This window comes from Taeniopygia guttata, chromosome Z (genome assembly GCF_048771995.1).
Source record: "Taeniopygia guttata chromosome Z, bTaeGut7.mat, whole genome shotgun sequence".
NCBI classification, from domain to species: Eukaryota; Metazoa; Chordata; class Aves; order Passeriformes; family Estrildidae; genus Taeniopygia; species Taeniopygia guttata.
In genome coordinates this window covers 61,106,923-61,127,874 of record NC_133063.1, presented here as the reverse complement: position 1 = coordinate 61,127,874, position 20,952 = coordinate 61,106,923, and the positions used below count along the sequence as shown (strand labels likewise).

The 20,952-nt window shown below is 36.0% G+C and overlaps 1 long non-coding RNA gene across 1 annotated transcript in view; it reads right to left on the bottom strand.

The window, feature by feature from the left end:
• The window catches only part of LOC140681764 (uncharacterized), a 69,320-nt gene extending 51,138 nt beyond the window's left edge, over positions 1–18,182 (bottom strand). The window contains exon 1 of the long non-coding RNA XR_012052901.1: positions 14,369–18,182. This is a non-coding gene — a long non-coding RNA (uncharacterized lncRNA). The remainder of the gene's footprint in view (positions 1–14,368) is intronic.
• Positions 18,183–20,952: the final 2,770 nt, after the last annotated feature.

Genomic DNA, 20,952 nt, shown 5'->3' with positions numbered 1-20,952 from the left:
TTAATAATATACTACTGTTTTAAATATTTTAAATGGTTTCTAATTTAGAAAGTGAGTACAATTAAATAATTAATGAAGAATTATAAGTGATAAAACCAAGAGATATTGAAATAGCATTCCACTGCCCAAACAGTGGAATATCCTCTTCTTATTGAAGAGGATATTTTCAGGTTTGAATGTCAACATCATGTCACCACTTTTGTTTTTCTTTCAAATACTTTAGTATATTAAAACCAAAAGTATGAAAATAATTGAAGTCATTACAAAGGATTACAGTAGGGGAGTCTAAAAAGTACATTGGAAATATGTTAGAAATTTCCAAGAAATTGTATATTTTAATTTTGAAATTACACTAATTATGAAAACATGATAGCGAATCTAGAATAAAATTTTGAGTTAGGAGAGTGAATAAGAAACAATTCATTATTATCTGAAATGCCTATTAGTCCTTCCTTTCGAATTTGGCTGGGAATACTTCTGTCAGAAATATCAGAATTAGGTCCTGAAGGTCAGAACTGAATGCATGTGTGTATGATATTATAGTAGAAAAACTCCTTCTGAAGGATGAACAGTATTCCAGTGACACAATGACCATAGACAATTTCAAATTATTTAATGATTGAGATACTGGTTCTAGATTCAAAATTAAATCAGTTTGAAATTGAAATACATTTTTCACCAGAATCAAAGCTAAGTCAGGCTATTGAATACTGGCAAGCTTCCAGCAAACCTTCCCATTTCCTTATATTAGCCCTCTGTAGATAATTTTATTACATGGTAAGTCAGGTGATCTTTTTTTTCCTAAGTTTCTATTGATTAAGGGAGTATGCACTATAGTATATACCCCAGAAGCCTTGGTTATGAAGATTTAAGTATGAAAATTATAGAAGCTCTACTTTTATTTAGATACAATTAATACAAAGATGAATTTATGGCTACTTAAATATATATATTAATAATGTAGCATTGTGAATACCTTACTGAAAAGAATTAGCCTTTGGGAAGAAGATGATTTTAGTCCATGAGTCTTAATACCTCAGAATTCAATTATAAGTTAACAGGTATGGGTAAAGTTATGTAAAAACTGTAACATTTCTACTTCTACTTCCTCAATCAGTGTGGAAAGAAATTCTCATTCTTATTTTGAAAATCTTATATTGTGACTACACTTGTGCAGAAAAAGGAGCTTCATGGCACTTTGTAATATATTTGTGTTTCTGTACATGAGAGTATAATTATGGCTACAACAGCACAATGCTTCAGTGACTACCTTAATAATTTTAATTACAGAAAATTTTTCTTGAAACATTGATTGAAAAAAATGTATGCTACTGACTAGGTAGTGTTCAACACGGAAAAGAACATCAAAATATGTCTAACACTGATTTTGAGGGAACCTGACATAGTCTCAAACTTTAGCAGCAGTTGACATACCAAAGTACATATTGGCTTCATCATAGTAAAAGCAAATTCTTTATCTCTGGTAAATTATCTTAGTAATTTTGGACTCATTGGAACAATGACAGTTTCAAATAACCAGGAATCTATCTTGGACTTCCAAGCTAAAAGACAGCATTCTAGAAGCTACTGACATGCTGAAAAGTCATCCACAGAACCCACATATCAGAGAGAAATTATTATTTTGTACAATCCTTAATGGACTCCATCAGGAGTACTGCATCCAAATATAAAAGAAATGTTGAAAAACTGAAGAGTCTAAAAGAGGACAACCAAGATGGTTAGGAAGTTGAAGAACAAAACATAAAAGAGGCTCAGGGTGTTAAGTACATGTAGATCCAAGAGAAGAAAGCTACAGGTATTCATTCATCATCATCAACTAAAATAAGAAAGTTAAGGCAAAAACAGAGGCAGGTCTCCAGCAGAAGGTCAAAAGACAATGGACTTGCAGCAAGAGAAATTCCAGCCGATCATACAGGAAATATCCCCACAATAATGGTGGTAACACAGTGGGACAGGCTGCCAAAATCTCCGTCTTTACACATATTCACCACTCTCCTGGACAAGGTCTTGAGTAAATTAATCTAAATTTAAGATGACTGCTCTGAGAAGGGAATTGAACTAGAAGATTTCTAGAAGTCCTTTCAAATCAAAGTTATTCTGGGATGCTACAATTCTATTCATTTTGATCTTCAGTTAGAATTCATAAAATAGTTTTGCTGTATTAGTGGAACATGAGTTACAAAAGCTAATTTCTGCAAGCTTAATTTTACATTTTGAAAAAAAATCAAGAGACAGTATGCTGACATATGCAGCAAAATGTTTCTACTGGTAGATAAAATGGAAATTTACCAAAAGAAGATGAAAAATAAAAGAAAAACAATCCTGAATTTGATGGGGTTTTTTTGCTTTCTAAATTTTGATTGAGCAATACTGTGGTAGGTGCTGTATTATTGTCAAAAATCAGCAGAAAAAAGATAGACTAGAATGAAGGAAAGAAGAATATAATTCACTTTTTTTGGCAAAAGTAATCCCCGTGGTCTCTTTGGTAAACTGCAATGTTGGAAAAGAATTCTTAAAGAACAAAGTGGAAACTGATTTACACTTGGAGCACACAAACCTGTAATACTCTTGGTTTTTATCATTCAAAGATGAATAACTATTTTTTTTATCATGGTGGGTGCCTGTTAAAGGAGAAGAATTTCTAAAGAATGAGATGAAGACAGGGTTTCTTCCATTTGGGAGATGTCCAAATTAACTGAACTAGCTTCCGTGAATTTACCCTGGATTTGTAAGGGTGTAAATAAGGACAGAATTTGATTCTTTGTGTTTCGTATTAGTCAATAAATCTACATTTCTATTTTAAGTCTGGAAGTGAGAAAAACTATTGAAAATAATGTCAAACTAGTACATAGCAGCTAGCACCAAACCACCGGCTTAACCTCAAAGATCTTTCTCAGGTTTCACAGGAGAAATACTACTTCTCCTTTACAGTTCATATATAAGACATGCAACACTGTAAAACGGGAGCAATGGAGATCAAATCAGGTTTACTCAGAAGCCAGGTAAGATTTTAAAGGGAAAGGTGCACATATATGGACATATGCAAAATCTTGAAAAGGCAGTTTTTTCAAGAATACAGTAATATTTTAGTCAGAGTTAATTTTAGCCAGATATTAATTAGAAGTCTCTGGTCTGGTTTCCACAGCAACTCTGTGGAAACAATTTAATGGTGTTATCAAAGATTGAGGGATGTATGCCATTGGTAAATTAAATATCATTTATGTTTGTTTGAAAACATTATTCAAAAATGGTTAATAGTTCATACCAAAAAAGTCAGTTTCTGGAGTGAATATCTTGTCCATATTACGTCCCATTCCCTGAGGAATGAAGAACCCTTCTTCTGTTAAGTCTCTTTGCATCTATTTCAGGGTTGTACCTCAAATATTTTATAGAGAAAACTGAAAAAAAAAAAAAAAAAAAAAAAAGAAGGAAAAAAGGTGTCTTTTTTCCTCACTTGAGAATATGATTGTGTTACCTTAGTGCCAAATTCTGGGTCTAGTGGAAAGGAACAACTCTTTTTTCTATCCAGTTCCCAGGACAGAATACCTAAAAGACAATGTCTCCTATTATTTCCTTACCTTTCTAACCTGACTACCTTCTTCCTGAAGAGACACCAGAGAAGCCTGTGATCTCCAGTAACAGGATAGCTGACACATGGCCCTCAGAGAAAAGGAATTGCTAAAGATGAAACCTCTCAAAGTTGAAAACCCTTATCCCTGCTTTGCAATGCATTTTCTGAAGTTCTTAAGCACTATTGGTGCCAGGCACGAAGAGAAAAATGGGGGATGTTTTATCCCTTTCTAACTCAGCTTTTTTGAGTGGAAGTTAGCCAGGGAGACCACTAAGTGATAAAACTATCACTTTTAATCCTGACACAGCTCCCATTTTACCATTATCTCACCTCAGGGAAGAACATATCTCTGGGTTATTTCCAGGAAGACCTCCACTCTTGAGTTACGAATAAATTTCAACTGGCATGGAGTCTGATCCAGACCACAAAACTGCAGCCAAGCTCCTTGTTCACTGAGTTCTAAACTCAGTACTTGGCCAGGGATATTGGAATGAAAACCTGCAGAGCAAAGTGTTTTACAGAGTTATACAGACCCACACAGCTGAAGTTCCACCACAGCTCTATGGTCCAGTGTTCTGGACAGGAAGTGGTACTGCAGGTTGAAGCCAAACTCAAACTGGCAACCAGAAGGACATGGATCTAGGAAAATAACGTGTTTTTCAACTCGAAGAGAAGAAAAATCTTGAATCTTCAAAATAACTTCTTGAAATTAAAGGTGTTAAATTCCTCCAATACCATGTAGAAGGGAAGTGAAAAAAAATAGGAAGTGTTCCAGATTAATTTCCTTCAGGAAGTGTATCAGGAAAAAACAGATTCTTTAGGGAACAGAAAAAGGAACGTATTTACAAAGGAAACTATTCTTTGAAGAGCCTGAGGAACATCGACATGAAACGAGAAACCTATAAAAGTTGAGTGGAATTAGTCTATAAAGCATATCAAATTGGATATGCAAAAATATGTCCCTTCATTTTGGTTTTCCTGACTCTTCATAGCCCAAAACAAAATTAATGTTTTAGTTCAGTTTTCTGTAAAAAAATGCAACACTGAATCAGCTTCAAACATAAATCACAAAGCTTAAGGAGTAGGTGGTCAGAAATAAGAGACCATGCATGTCTGTTGTCTGAAATAAATCCAAGAGTTTTGTCACTCTGAATATCTATCTGCTTCTCCACAGGTGTATAAGCTGATGATCCAGTTCTCAAGAACACTCTAATAGCTAGTGTTCATTCATGAAGGAGAATTTAATTTTAAGAGGTTTCTTTTGTACCCTAAACACTTTGTAGACTCTTCAGACTCACATTTGCCAATACTCAGAGGCTTTCTTAATGATTCCAAATCAAAAGGCAATTTAGACACTTCTTTATTTCTAATGATTGGCTGCCCCACCTTCTCTCAAAATGCTAACAGCAGGCAGCTGTCATAACCCGTGTCTGTGGCAATCAATGCTTCCTGGCAGCTACTCTTGAGTACAGTTAAATCACGACCAAATCTTAATTCAACTTAATAAATAATTTTTTGGTCAGTATGGCAGCAGGTTCAAATTCTTAAAGATTTCCTAAAGTTTTTTCAGTACAATGAAACTTTTACTTCATACAAACACCCTACTTAATACTCAGAGTTAATACAGTAACAAACCTGAGATACTTGCAAGTAGTTAATTTTTCAACAGACCAAAACAATGGTCTCTTGGTAATATCATTAAAACTGGGACTTGATAATATCATTAAAACTATCTGGGCCCATCCATCCAGGCAATTTTTAATACAGTAACAAGAACATCTGTCCATACCATGGGCTGCCAACTTTTCTGGGAGAATTCTGTGGCAAACTCTATTGAAGGCTTCACTGAAATCCAGGTAGACAAAAATCACAGCCTTTCCCTCATCCAATGTGGCCATAAAATAAGTTTGGTCAGGCAGGACCTGCCTTTCCTAAAGGAATAGGAAAGGAAGGCCCTGCTGGCTGGGCCTGATGCCCTGGTTTTCCAGCATGTGCCATGTCATCACACTTAAGAAAATATGCTCCATAACCTTCCAAGGAACACCAAGGTCAGGCTGACAGGCCTGTAGTGGCCTGGATCCTCATTCTGACACTTCTTATATGTGGGCATCACAGTGGCCAACCTCCACTCATCTGGGACCTCTCCAGCTAACCAAGGCTGATGATAAATAATGGAGAATGCCTTGGTGAGCCCCTCTGCCAGCTCCATCAGCACCCTTGGGTGTATCTTGCCCAGCCATGATTGTCATGATTGTCAAAGTGGCAGGTCACTATCTACCTCCTCCTGGATTCTGCTCCCAGTTCCTGTTACCCAGGTCAAGGAGCTGAGTATAACTAGTCATTCTGCTAAAGACTTAGACAAAGATGTTGAGTACCTCACCCTCTTCCTCATCCTTAGTGACACTATTCCACACAATGTCCAGTAGAGAATCAAGATTTTCCTTGTCCCTTCTTTCATTGTTAATATACTTATGAAAACACCTTTTGTTTTTAATATTAATAAAAATACATTTTATTATTTTTCACAGAGATTGCCACATTGAGCTCTAGCTGAACTTTTGCCTTTCCAATTTTGTCTATATGATCTACCGATATCACTGTACTCTTCTTGGTATGTCTGCCCCCTCTTCCAGAGGTCATAAACTCTATTTTTCCCTTGAGATGCAACAAAAGCTCCCTATTCAGCCATTTGGCTCTTCTTCCATGCTGACTTGTTTGTAAGCACATAAGGGAAATACTAAATGTGAAGGCTGGCTCCTTCACGCTTAGTATTTCCTTCTTAAAGTGTGTCCAGTCTTCCTGCCCCCCTTTGTTTTTGAGGACTGCTTCCTTAGGGACTTTCTGAATCATTCATTTTAACACATCAAATTCCACCCTCCACAAGTCCGTCAGGAGTTGCTGACCCCCTCTCTATTTCACCAAGAACTGAAAACCTAGTTCATGCTCACTGTGTTCTAAATGGCCTTTGACCACCACATCTCCCAAAAGCCCTTCTCTGTTCATAAAGAGCAGATCTAGGTAGGAGCAGCCCTAGTGGCTCAATTACCAGCTGTGTCAGGATGTTATCTTCCACACACTCTGACAGGCCTGGGGGAGACACAAGCATGTCACCAACTTGTCTCCTTTGTCAAGCAACTGCTTTTTTAGAGGTCTTAGTGAAAAACCAAACCTTTTTTTAAAGATAAGAAATTACTCTGTTGAAAGTATGTGGCAGACTCCTTCAATGAAACGGAATAAAGGAAAAACTTGCATGTATAGGGACACCATCACCACCACCAAATCTTCCTGCACTTCCCAGGGATGAAACTAAGAGTAGGATCATATTTCTTTTCATAGTGAACTAGACACTAAGGATCCTTACAACAAGAGGAAACGAAGAACCTAGGTTTTCCCTTGCCACCACTCACAAAAATGCCAGATGCTTACATATCCCTAACATATATCATAGAAACGGTTGTGCTGAGGAAAGACAATGGCATCAGAGATATGACATTAATGACAATTTTGGGGAGATGACTACACTTAAAATAATTTCTTCGTTCCCTTTGTATTTATGTTGGAAAAGATCCCTGAGATCGAGTCCTTCCATGTCAACTAGACCATAGCACTAAGTGCCTTGTCCAGCTTTTTTTTGCCAATCTCCAGCAACCGTGATTCCACCACCCTGTTGGGCAGTCCATGCCAATGTTTAGAACCTCTCCACGAAGAAATTACCCCTGAAGCCCAACCTGAATCTCCTCTGGCTCAACTTGAGTCTCTGCCCTCTTGACCTATCACTAGCTGCCTGAATGGGGTAATTTTGAAATGTAGTTCTGGATTCTCATTTGTTCTCATTTGAAACACAATGTGTTTTGTTTCAAATGAGGACAAAACACAAAATGAGATGTGTTCTCATTTGAAACAAAATATCTGAAATAGAAAGTATGTGATCCTGCTAGTGATCCTTTGTCTTATCTTTCTTTATTTTAGGTACTCGTAGCTACTAAGAAATTGCCTTAATTTTGAAGAATTCCATATCTATATTGTATAGATTCTCAGATCATGCAAGTTGATGTGCAAAATTTTCAACCAAGAGTGAAGTATCAAAACTTCATCTCCGTATAGGAAAACCAGGTGATTCTGTACTTTTAATTCCTTTCAAGTACTTTTGAGAGGATTGGATTAAGAAAGACTTTGGAGAAGAGAATGGGGGACTGAATTTTAATAATAAAAATATGAAAATAGGAAAAAAAAGGAAAATAAAAAACAATTTTTCCAAAAGAGATTTTATGGCTCTTGGCACTGCTAATAATTTTTGTAGAAAGATTATATTTTCATGTGTGTTTAATCCTATGCCAAGGCAGCTGCTGGTGCAGTAGCTATCTGAAACAAATTAGAGGGCAGTTAAAGTGAGATTTTCCACAATCAAGAACAAAGCGGGACCAGTTAGTACGAGGACAGCTTGTTCTTGTTGCTAATGTGTTTAAAATCTTGCTGCACATAATTTAAAACAGCTTTTGAGTGTGGATGGTGGCTCTGGTTTCTGAGGTCTAGTGCTAAATCAAAACCAAATGGAAAGAGCTGAAATAGAAAATGACAAATTATACATTGACATCTCCTGCTCTGGCTAAAGAGAAGGGCTTTTTTTTTTCATCTTTGATATCGATTTAAAAGTTAATTTCCCTCAATATTAAAATATTTAATGAATGACAGCTGGTTGAAATTTAAAGCTTGCGACCAGCTATCTGCTGAAGGAAAGCTCTCAATAATTATGGTGGCAGATATAACACACTTACAAATTATTTAACGATGCATTACCTTTACTATTAAAGAAGTAAATGTTAAGAAGATTCAGTGCCTTTTTGCCTTTTGCCTTTGACCTGTATTCAATAGCTTTATCCAATGTAACTTTTTATTTCACTACAAGCTGAAATACATTGGCTGATCTCCTAGGAATCCAAACAATGATCAGGATCCAAACAAAAACTGTCATTTGAAAATTAAATTTTATTTTGAAAATTATACCTAGAGAAAAGAATATAAACAATCATGTTTTTCTTGCTTTTTTCTTAGTATCACATAAGTATCATGTAGTATGTGATATGTGTTGTTTGAGAGGTGACAAATCTAAATTTTTAAAGGTCAAAGGAAAAACACTGCTGATTTAAGCTAGACCTGGAGCTCTTTGAATTTCAATGGAAATAACAGCTAGATGAATATAAATAAAAGTCAGTGTGATTAAAATAATTACAATACTGGAAAAAAATATGTTGAAAAATTTCATGAATCTTTAACCTCAGTAAGAAAGTAGCATTTGTATGATAATTGCTTTTCAGTGGTCCTTACCTGGTATATGTGTGTTTGATAGATTTGATAGGAAAATATTAGTGTTGAATATTATCTTTCCTTTTGCTCCCTGGAAAAAAACCCAAAAGTGCTCTATGAGCCTCATTTTTATTAAAAGATAATTGACCTTTTCTAAGACTATCTGTAATTTGGTTTGAATTTTAGAGAAATACGGAGAAAAAGTGCAGAATTTTTAAATTTGGGTTTTTTATAAAAACCCAAGTCAGATGTGTTTTGTCATCAAGAACTCAACTAAAAATATTAGAGACCAATGCTAATACTATTAGACCTATCTATTCGCCAAATAAACATTGGGGTCACTCTGGTTTTATATAATGTAATTGTCAGCCTGTCCTTAGATGCATGAATGAAACACTGATTAATTTTTCTTCACTACTTGGAGTCAAATATGGTCTCCCAACTGCATTGTGCAGCAAACATAAAATTGTAACAAAACCGGAAGGAAACTCTTCACCCAATCTAACCTTATTCTGCAGTACTTCCGTCTCCTTGAATCAGAACTGAGCATCTGGGCATGACAGAATATGGAATCAAAAAAGTGAGTCTTGGAGAAAGAGGAAGCAGGTGAGGGAGTAAAAAGAGACAAAGCAATAATGAATAACCAAATAAAAAGTTTTAGGGGAGAAATACACAAGAAAACAAAAGGTACATACAGACATTTCATACAATTAAAAAAAGAACATGAAAAAAGCATGTGAGGCTAGATTAGTCACACAAGCACTGAAGTTATTTTCAACAACTGAGATTGCAACACTTTTAAAATTATCAAGAGAATTTAAGCTCCTGAACTCATAAGAGAGAATTTCCAATGTAAACCTAACAATTTCTATTTTGTTGCCTTCATCTCTATTTGCAAGATTACCTTTGAGAATACTCTTTTGACATGATATTTCCTTATATTCAAATCTTCATTTCTAGTGCTAAGTTTTGCATGTGTTTAAAGGACAAACATAGTTTTTCACATATTTAAAGGACAGTCATATTTCTGCACATTTAAAGGTATGCCCTCTAAGGAATTAATTTTTCAAGCATGCTATTTTATTTTTTTGTAGTATGGTCATGCATCCATTTGGTACAGACTGTATCACATTTTCATTTTAAAGGACATACGGACACTTCCCCTGCTTCTCACCTACTTCTAAAGCCTTGCAGTCAAACCCTCTAGTACAAGATTAATTCCTACATTACTGTGGTCATGCACATGTAGTATGTTGTTGCATTATCACTAAAAGTGATTTGTAAAAGCAAAGAAAATAAATAGAAGAAAATAAAGGAAACAAATATCCTGTTGCAATACTTGTATAAGAGGTATATATTTTTTTTGTTAGTATTTTCATTAGTTGAAAGATGCCTATACTTCAAAAGATGTTGCACAGTGAAAAGAGGAAATGCTGTACTAGAACATATTCCCCAATATCACAGGACATGAGAAGAGCACTTGTTAGGATTGTCATATTTGCATTCAGGTTAGAAAAAACCATACATTCAATATAAAAATTGTTTCTAATATTGACATTCAATTCTATGGCTGTTGATATAGGACAAAGATTGTTGACAGTATATTCTCAACAAAATCTGGTATAATACAGACTTGCATGAAAGCTGAACAGGGCTGTTTTAGTTAATAGACCTAAAAAATTAATAAATAATCATGAAGCAAGTGATGCTTTAGGGAGCAATATTACAGGGGCAGACAGTCTCTGTCTTATAACAATATAAATTTGTTCTTGCATAATTTTGAAGAAATGGACCAAAGCATCAATTGATATAAATTGAGAGAATTACAATGAGAATTAGGTCTAGTGTACCCATGAGACTATGGAAACAGCACTCTTACTCAGAATTATTTAGAAACTGCCAAAATATTTTAAGTCTGTCCTACTACAGATAAAACCTAGTTTACTTCTAGAGAGTAGACCTACACTATTTTAAAAGAAAAAAGGAATTGCTGGGGGGTTAGTTAGAGTATACTTCAATACTTCCACAAATATTTAACCTGGACATTAAGATCACAGGTATATCATCTTATTGGAATTACTGAGAGGACCATTTCAGTTAATAGGGATTTTTCTTATGCTTCCCTTCCCCCTATTGCTGTTGAAGTTCATAACACCAAACAAGGTTAAGCTCAAACTCTGAATTAAGAAAAATGCCATAAAACACATTATGAGGTATTTTGCCAAATATATACTAGATCCTTTTTCTTTGAAGTTGATATCATTACACAGTGGATAAAACTGTCATATTTTAATTTAGACTTTATTTTTTAGACTATCAGATTGAAACTTATTAATTAAGTAAAATAAATCACACACATATTTATTTCATTTCCAGGTAAAGTTTGCTTTCATTTTTAATGTAAATTGCAGAGCTACATGCAGCCATGAACAGTTTTTATTCTAGATACTATTTGCATAAATGACTCAATAGAAATGCCTAAAGATATGCAAAATCCTTTTCTTCTTGTTATTCCAACTCCAACATCTTCATCAAAAACATCAAGTTACTACCAAAATAATGTTCAGTCTCTTGAAAATGTGGATAGATAGTTCTTTCCTAGACTAATTTAGAAAGTCTGCACCACCAGATACACAAAAAACATTTCCATTTTGATTACTAAATTTTACAACGTTTTTGATGATATGCCTCACAAGCTGTTCACAAATCTGTTTCTGTATGGTTTTTGCTACATTGATTAATGGAGTAGGCCGAGTTCCCTCATATATAGCAAAGTATTTCTACCATAGGAAAAATATCACCTCACTCTGGACTACTTAGAATCACTAGAAAAAAAATCATAAAGTAAGCTCTATATCCAAATATTTTGTGGCCAGACTGAGAAACAAAAATGCAAAGTCTTGAAACTATCCTTTACAAAGATGAAGAAGACAGTGCTTCAAGTAAAGATGCAGTTCCAAAGAAACGCACAGGACTATTCAAGTGCTGAACCTAAGCCTGGTTATCTTGCTGAATGCAGACTTGAATACTGATGGGAAATCTGCCCCAGAAGAATAAGATTAGATGAAAAACTCTACCATGCCCATGCCTGTTAACATCTTACTGCTTATTAACTTCCTAGCAGATGAAGGAACCTCGTTCTATTTCTGCCTACCTCTCTGTCGCTATGCTGCTGTTTGTTTTGTCCCCTGTATTTGAGAAGATTCAGTTTTCTCTTTTGGTTCAAAACCAAATTTTTCATGGATTTAAAAATATTCCTGTTGAGAGTAACCTCATGGACAGCTTATGAAGAGCAGAGTGAAGAAAGAGATATGTAGGAGTTTAATTATTGATTTAAAGCATAATTATTTAATGTTGAAAAAATACAGACTCTGGGTGATCTCTAAAGGGACTACATTTTTTAAAATTATGAGTGCAGTTGTTACTGTAAAACTTTTGCTATAATGGAAGGGCAGAGGCTTGTGAAAGTTTCAGAAGATGAATGCCAGGGCACTACTACAACATAGTAGACACTGCTAATCTCAGTATTTTCAGACAAGAAATTTAAAACAAGTTCCTTTGTCTAAAACTTCTTACTACTAGTTAGGTTAAAAATGGCACCAGATCAGCTGAGGATATTCTCTTTATAGGTCTATACCATGAGAGTATTCTACATTTCTTGAAAAAACCATATGTCAAATGGATGCAGCTCCTCAGGTGCCTCTAAAATGTTACGTGCTCTCTTCTAAAAATAATACAAATATAGTGAATATAGTGACTATTTTTGTTGCCTGGGCATCTCTAGAGAGATGTACATATGACTGAAAAGCGACCCTACTAAGTATGTCACACTTAAAATACAGTTACTAGAAATTGGTATTCACTTTTTTTATGTGTAACATTTTTTCAAGTTTAATAATGAAGAATAATAATATAGTATTTCTGATGGCAAGAAATTGTTTTTCCTCCTACTTCACCCCACCCCCATCCCCAGCACACCTGGAATCTTTTGAGGGTGAAGAAAGAAAAGGACTCTTAAAATAACAGCTTTTTAAACTTTTGACACATCTAACAAAAAGGAAACGTAAAAATTCCATTTAATGCTACTGCCTGCTGCTTAACTAGAGTCATAAGGTCACTCTGTAACACACTTCTCTGGTGCACATCTATGTAATGGTGAAAAAGAGAAAGCTGCCAATTCTCTAACTGGGTATTAAGTTTTTTTTCTTTTCTGTCCCACCATTTACTTCCTACCTCCCAACCTTAAACCCAGAGCCCAGATTTTCAGCATCATTGCTTTCAAACCTGAAAAAGTCTTCTTGGAAACATTCTTGAACATGTAAATAGATTTTTTTCCTATTGTCTCATATGTTCTTTACCTAAAGATAATATTACTGCATTCTAAGACAGATTTCATAAAATACTGGTGACTAAAATGTCACCGTAAAACACCTGGTAGAATTGTGTTTTTTAAATATGATAACATTTTTTGTTCATATTATACTGATTTGCATAGTATGTGCAACTTGCATACACTTTATATTTGGGCTATTATCAAAATAATTATACTCGTCTTCATTTCCTTTTTGTTCTCAAATACAAAATATGTTGAACAAGAAATCTGAACTATAATGTAACATCTTGGAAGGATTTCAAGTTTATTTATACTTCCCTTTTTTATTTTGATTATCTCATTAATTTAAAATGTTCATGCAAACACTTTGATTAAATTCAATGATTCAGTAAAAATGGCATTGCGTAGGTGGAGTCTCAGTTACAAAACCCTACTATATGATTAATATATTTAACAACATCTCCTTCCTAGGAAAAAAAACCCTCCAAACCTACTGTATCATCTCTTTTGCATTCTTTCCCCAGATACACCTATGAAGTTTAAAATAAAGAGGCAAATGACTTGTTGATAAAATCAGTCAAAACATATTTTGCTGGGTTTTATGCAAAGCCAGTCCAAAAAAGATCTACATTATTTTAGAAAACAAAGTATTGCCTGCATATGCGAGCAATCCAACCTCTCTTACCGCTTCTGTGAACACTATTTTGTATTAATGAACAATTGTGAATTGTGGTATAACACAATGCTGCCCCAGTGATATTTTTTCCAAAGAGGTATAATTGGACATTTTTGTCTGAACATAAAAAACCCAGATTTTTGATCTGTCATTTTGCAGGTAGAGTTTTGTAAGTGGCTGATATGGTATCATTATATGAAAGACACAAAAAATTCTGTATTAAGAACAGTTCCCAATTCACAAAATTAGACTTTATAATATCTGCTTTCTGTTATGTACTGTTGTATTTTTTAGCTGAGAATTATATAGATCACAAATATGTAGTAAACCATTTCCTCAAAAGAATGGTCTGGCACACTAACTCAGGTCACAGAGTTTGAATGGGGTCTTAGAGGGAAAAAAAACCCAAGTTTTTGCATCAAACCTTAGATAAGCAAAATAAACAAGGAGAACCAATACATACCAGTCAGAGCCAAATCACCTTCTTCATGAAGAAAATATTAATGACACCTTTCAATCATTAAGATAACTCTAGCATGACCTTTTATGTATTTCCCCTGTGCATTGTCTTGCTGCTGGAGCTTTTCTTGTGCCTCCTCTTGATGAAAACCATCTGGATGCTTTTCAAAGAGCAAAATGAAGAAAGAACCATTTCAGTGTAGAGTGAAGATATTGTTCAGACACCAGTATGAGACTCAGTGCATTCTAGTGCATGCTACTTGCACAGTAAATTGTCTGTTTCTATGATAATGTTGTTGCCTTACAGAAAATCACATGCTTTCAATTAAGTCCCTGTGAGATGACAGCACAGTAAACACAAATATGGCTCTACTGAGCCCATGAATAGAAATCCTTTTTTTTTTGTTGTTGTTTTGAAGAAGACATCATGCCATCTACTAAAGTAAAATAATGTTTTGCAACAAGATTTTAGAGCAATTAAAAAGACATCACAGGTGCCTGTCCTTTTTTACAATGTAAATCTTCACTGAAGTACCCTTGTCATGTAACGCCAAATCATCTATCTTATTCTTTACATAACTTTAATGTTTAAAATATAGTTCCAGTCTTCAATGAATGCTTTTTCTAATGTCAAGTGCTAGCAAAATAGTACAACATACACTGAGACTTTACAAAAGACGTAAGAGATACAGTCATTGCAAAAAATAAATTGGTAAACATATTACAAATTAACAAATTTGTTCTCCAGTAAGAAATATTTAGACCCACTCTTCATGTCTCCTTTTATTCTAGTTACTAAACTTTGAAAGAAGACATTAACCTAATTAGAAATCTCCAAATCCTTTTATTAAAAACAGCTTGCCTGTAAAACCGAGATTTGCTTGACATTTGCTTTATCCCAGTTCTTTCATTCTGTATAATAAAGGTTTTCTGATGCCATTCAGCAGCATCCTGAATTGACTTCTACATTTTTGTTTTAAATTAACATTACAGTGCTGTTCAGCACCACCAGGATTTGAAGTTGCAACACCATCTGTGGCAGTTGCAATTTTTCATGGATGACAATAAGGAATCACAATATATTCTTGGCCTTCACACTTGTTTTTCAGTCACTTAAGACTGAAGCTGCACTGAAAATTAATTCTTCACAACACAATATGAAGGCAAGAGAACCACTTGTAAAATTAGTCAAAGTGTGGTGAAAACTTCCTGATATTAGTGTGTATGGGAGCCAATACATATTCGCTAGAGCTTAATCTGATGTTTTATGAGATCACCTCACAGAGAAAGATCTAGCCCTACTAGTCTGGTACTTACTCTACCAGATTTTAGTGATAAAAACAGTTACACAAGAAGGGTATCCAAGAAAAATTAAGTGAACACCAAAGAAACACATAGCTTGGCTGAGGAGATGGAACCAGAATGTAAGTTCTCCCTAATGTCCTGATTACAAATCTAAGAGCTGGATCATGTCAATGTTCTCACTGATTTTCATGTGTTAGGAGGAGGCCTCACTATTCCAAGGTACCAGATTTCCACACTGGAAGTATTTTACTGGGAATTTTGTCCTATGGAGATGTTTCTCGAAAGCCAGAAGAGAAGAATACAACCTGATGCTGACTGTGTGCATACAATACAGTGGATTGAGGATTTTTTTTTTTTAACCACCAGTCCTGGTAGGCACCATCGTCTCTGAAAGAAAGCTACAAAGAGTGTTCTTGAAAAGAACCGGTTCTGTATTTTTTCCATGTACTCTTACCAGCCTCTCTTCCCACTCTCCCAGAAATAAATGTGTAGTCTCAAGGTTAACAGAGTGCTTGTAAGGGATGTTTTTAAAGCATCATTTCAGTGTGAGAAGAGAACTGATTTTCATTGAATAGTTACTGTCTCCTTGAGGTGGTACAGTTTAGCAAAAATGTACTAAATGTACATTTCTATTGCTAATAGCTTGTGCAATGCCCTTTCTTAATTTTTTTTATCATGCAACCTGGAATTCTTGTCTGTACGCACACTTTTCAGATTTTTCAAAGAGTGAGAACTGGAAGGTCAAGCTGACACTTAGTAAAGGCTACATAGGTATGTATTTATTGTCCTAGTCTAACAGATATCAAATGGAGATTTTACACAGCATATTTAAAATGTGTACAACTACCCAAACCTGCAGATAAAAACATTTAATACTCTTGAAAGAAAATTTCATCCCACTAGGATTATAATGAGTGCAAACTGATCCCGTGAAAGAATAGTCCATCTCAGATGGCTCTTGCAATACTGGCTTCATTGTCACTGTAATTAAGACTACAGAAGAGGATTCAGGGAGATAAGCACCACATTCATTTTTTACGAATAACTTGATAAAGTTTTGGTCATTGTGTGATCTTTGACTAAGTTGGGGTGGAAAATTAGAGCTTGTTTTAAAAAAATCACTGCTGGTGGATGAGACCAAAGTATTTTAGAAGGATATCAATTAACAATGGTCCAGGAGACCTAAGGTATTCAGGTTTTTTCTTATTTATCTACATGACTGTTACCTGAGTGACTATGAATATTCATTCATAATGGCCCCTTGATTGAACTCCTTGTAACATCTTCCAGAGAGGCAGCAGTAGGTTGCCGTCATGTCCACTCCGGCCTATTGCTCAGCAACTTCCCGGCTTGCCCTGGCACGGCAAACAGCGGGGGCCACCTTCCCGTTTCCCCGGGGGGTTAGGAGGGTGGCTTTGGGTTCGGCCCGTTGCCATTGCAGAGACTTGGACGGCGAAGACAGAGGAAGGAGCTGACTCCTGTTGGGGCTCTCAGTCCAGGTTTATTGAGGGACTCCAAGGAGCCGCCCAACCCAGGGATGAACAACCAGCAGAAGCCCTGAACTGAACAGTGCAGCAGGGTTTAAACGGGGATGAAAACGAGGGAGTGGTCTTCTCACAGACCAACAGGGTGATTGAGGGGAGTGGGAACAGGGAAAATGGGCAGGAACGGGCACCAGTGGAAGGAGTTGAAGGGAGGCGACCCCAGTGTCCGACGTATCACTCGTGGAACATTCTGGATGGAGGGGAAGGGCTGTCTGTCGAGTGACAGGCAGACCCTGGGGTGGGGCTAGAGGAATGATTCAGAAGGTTTGGATGGTAAGGGGGGGAGGGAGGAAAGGACTGACATTGGAGTGGGTGGAGGCAAGGGAGGGCAGGACCACTTACATGGGGGTGTAGGACCAAACCACCTAATGAAACAGCAACTTAGATAACACAATACAGCAGCAGATGACACATAAATTGTAGTGCCCATAAGTTGTTAGAACCCCCCACTGTGCACCAGAGTGCAGTATGAGCATAACCATAAAACCACACTGTAGTTACAGCACCTGCTGTGATAATCTTTTGAGAGGTGGAATGATTGTGCTGCTATTCACTCCAAAGTCTCCCTCAATGATAGCGGTTTGATTTTGCTTGTGGCTGGTGTGACTGTTAGACTCATGCTGGTAAAGTCAATTTGACTCTGTGAGAATCCCATTCCTAAGTCTCTGATCTCCCCTGGTCCTAGTAACACTACCATCATTCAGTATTTATTCACACCACATATTCACAGCTAACAAGCAACAAACATATAGAAACACCTTGATAGTTTTAAACTAATTTTCTAATGAGTTCTCCTAGATAAACAGTAAAATAAAAGTATTTTAGCAAAATTACCTCCAAAAAACCATCCAAATAAATAAAATGTTAGCTTGTTTTAAACCTAACTTACAAGGTGTTTATACTAAAAAAAATATGGAGCAGTAAAGTTACTTATACAAAGAGATTTATGGGGCATTGTCACATATCTACACATATCTCTCAAAAACATACTTCTTCTTACAAAACACACTAAAGATATATCACTTAAAGATATCATCAAGGTTTTCTTTTAACAATCTTCTCTCCCCTCAAGAAAGTAGAAGCAGACAAAAATATAATTTTTTTGTAGCTCCCTATTTAATATGGCCTAACAAAGAAAGAAGTGTCCTCCCCTACTTGGCTTCCATGGTATACTTGCCTTTACTTGTCTTTTACTTGCCTCTTCACTTCCTCATCTGGAAATAGAGGACAATTTTTTTTTTCTTTTTGTGTAATATTCTGAGATCTAAAGATAACAAAATGCTAAATAATAATTAAAAATTATTATTTTTACAACATATGCAGGAGAAAGGGTATCACAGTGCCAACAATACCAACTGCCATCACACTATTGTGTTCAGTCTTCCTGGGCAATGTCATTCTCATCTTACACCTAGGACTACAGTTTAAAGACAACATTCTGGGCAAGATCTACCTCATACCTTGCAGAAAGCCCCTGACAACAGCAACTAACATTTTCTCCTAATACATACAGCAGGATGATAGCACCTTTGGTCATGGCCTGGCAGGTCTCATGATTTGATCAGTTGCCCCAGAGGGTGATAGCTTCTCCTTTGACTCTTAGGGGACAGAATTTTATAGTCTAGAAGGCTTCAATCTGACTCAATGGTGGTGAGTACCCTGCCACCCGAAGCCATCCCATTTTGTGGAAACTCCTAAGATCCTGAAGCTGAGTTCTCTAAGAAGTCAGCTGAGAGAGGATGTGACACACAAGGCAGAAAGGGTAAACTGGAGTTATGACCAGTTTCCTCAGGACTCCAGAAAATGCATTGTGTTTTGATCATTGTAAAGTAGAAAGCATTTCTATGGTGATATTATTAATCAATGTCATTTGAAATCAGAACAAATCAAGATTGTTTACATGACATTACTGATCTCTGAAGCCAGGCTATGTCTAATCTTTCTAAAAGTAGAATATAATGCTCTAAAAATGCTCATAAGAATTTAGTACTTAATTAAATAGCTGTGCCTTCTGTTTTCATCTTCTTTTCCTTTCAGCCTTGTCTTACATCTACAGTATCTAAACAAAACTATCAATTTCAAATATTTTGGTTTTCTCAAAATGGAACAAACTGAAGCAAGGGAGCCTCCTAGACCACCAACTAGACCTGAAAGTGATATAACTAAATCAATCACACTTTCAAAAGCTTCCATTTGAAATTAATAATTTTTTTTTTTTTAATTCTGCTCCTTATCCCTTCCAGTCATCAGAAAAGAATGCTGCATATTTGATGGCTATTTCCTGCACAGAGGCAGGGGAAAGGCAAATCTGCATTAAAACATATAAAATCTTTTCTGTCATTCTGTCAGCTGTTCTCTATGCTTGACATCCTCTTGAGATTACATATGTAGGCCCTATACAAATGTCATTTTAAAAAATACATTACTTTCCAGTATCATCTGTTATTTCAGCTGTTTTCATAATGATCAGTTTCATTTCTTATGTAATATTTCCTGTCAACTTTCCATGTCCATAGAGAAGTCATAAGATTTTTCTTGCCTTTTCCTAGGTTTTATTCTCTTTAGTTGAAGCAGATTAATATACAAAATAACAAATAAAATACATAAAATGAACTGGCAGAAACTGTGGGTTGAGTGTACCATGAGAACTCAAAACAAGCTATTTTCTTCAGGGAAATATTAATAAAAGAACTCAGAGAAATAAAAATATTTTGATTTATTTTCCCCAAATGCAGTGAAGAAGGCACTGTCAACTCCTGTGAGCTGCTCCATTACCAGAGATCCCATGAGTTTTACCTGGGGAGACAGGAAGTAGCATTTACCAGGGCACAAGATCCTTTTTTTCTCTATACAATTCTTCCCCTTTCCTCATGGAGGAGGCATCTTGCCAAATGGATATGGATAGGTTAAGCTACATCACTGTCTTGACAGTTCTGCAAGGCTCAGAGCTTCCAGGGTAATTGAGTCCTAGGGCCTGAATAGTCGGAGAGTGTTGTCTTAGGTCTGTGATAATATAAAATGGGTGAACAATTGGCTGAACATTCAGGCTGAAAGAATTGTAGTAAATGGGGTAATAGCTGGTAACACAAGAGTGCTAAGCTAGGGCTAGGTTTTAGGGCCAGTTCTCTTCAGCATTTTTATTAGTGACTTGGACACAGGTGTTGAGTGCACACAAAATTTATGGGTGATAATTTATTAAGGGGAATCATTGATTCCAAAGAGGACTTACTGAGACATTTTGATTAGAACACTGGGAAATCAACAACTGTCTGAAATTTAATCAGGACAAATGTTGGATTCTGTTCCTGGGGAGATATATGTATAGACTGGAGACAAGAGGTTGGAGAGCAGGTATGCAGTAAAGGATCTGAAGGTTTTGGGCACTAAGCAAAGTATAAATAACTCATCAAAATAAGTGATTATGCCACTTACACACAGCATTGGTGCAGCCTACCCTTGGGTGTAGTTTTGGGTTCAACGGTATAAATGTAGTGGAAAAGAGTTGGAATGTGTCCAAAGGAGGGAAACGATAACAAAGATAATGAAAGAACTAGTGGGCAGGGACTTATGGAGTATGTGAGGATACTAGGTGTGTTCAGCTGAGGGGAAATGAGAGTGAGGGGTGACCTCACTGCTGTCTACAACTTCCTTATGGGAGGAGTGGAGTGGGACGTGGTGTTGTCCTCCCTGATGTCTGGTGATAGGATGCAAGGGAAGGTGGACATGGGCTGTGCACCTG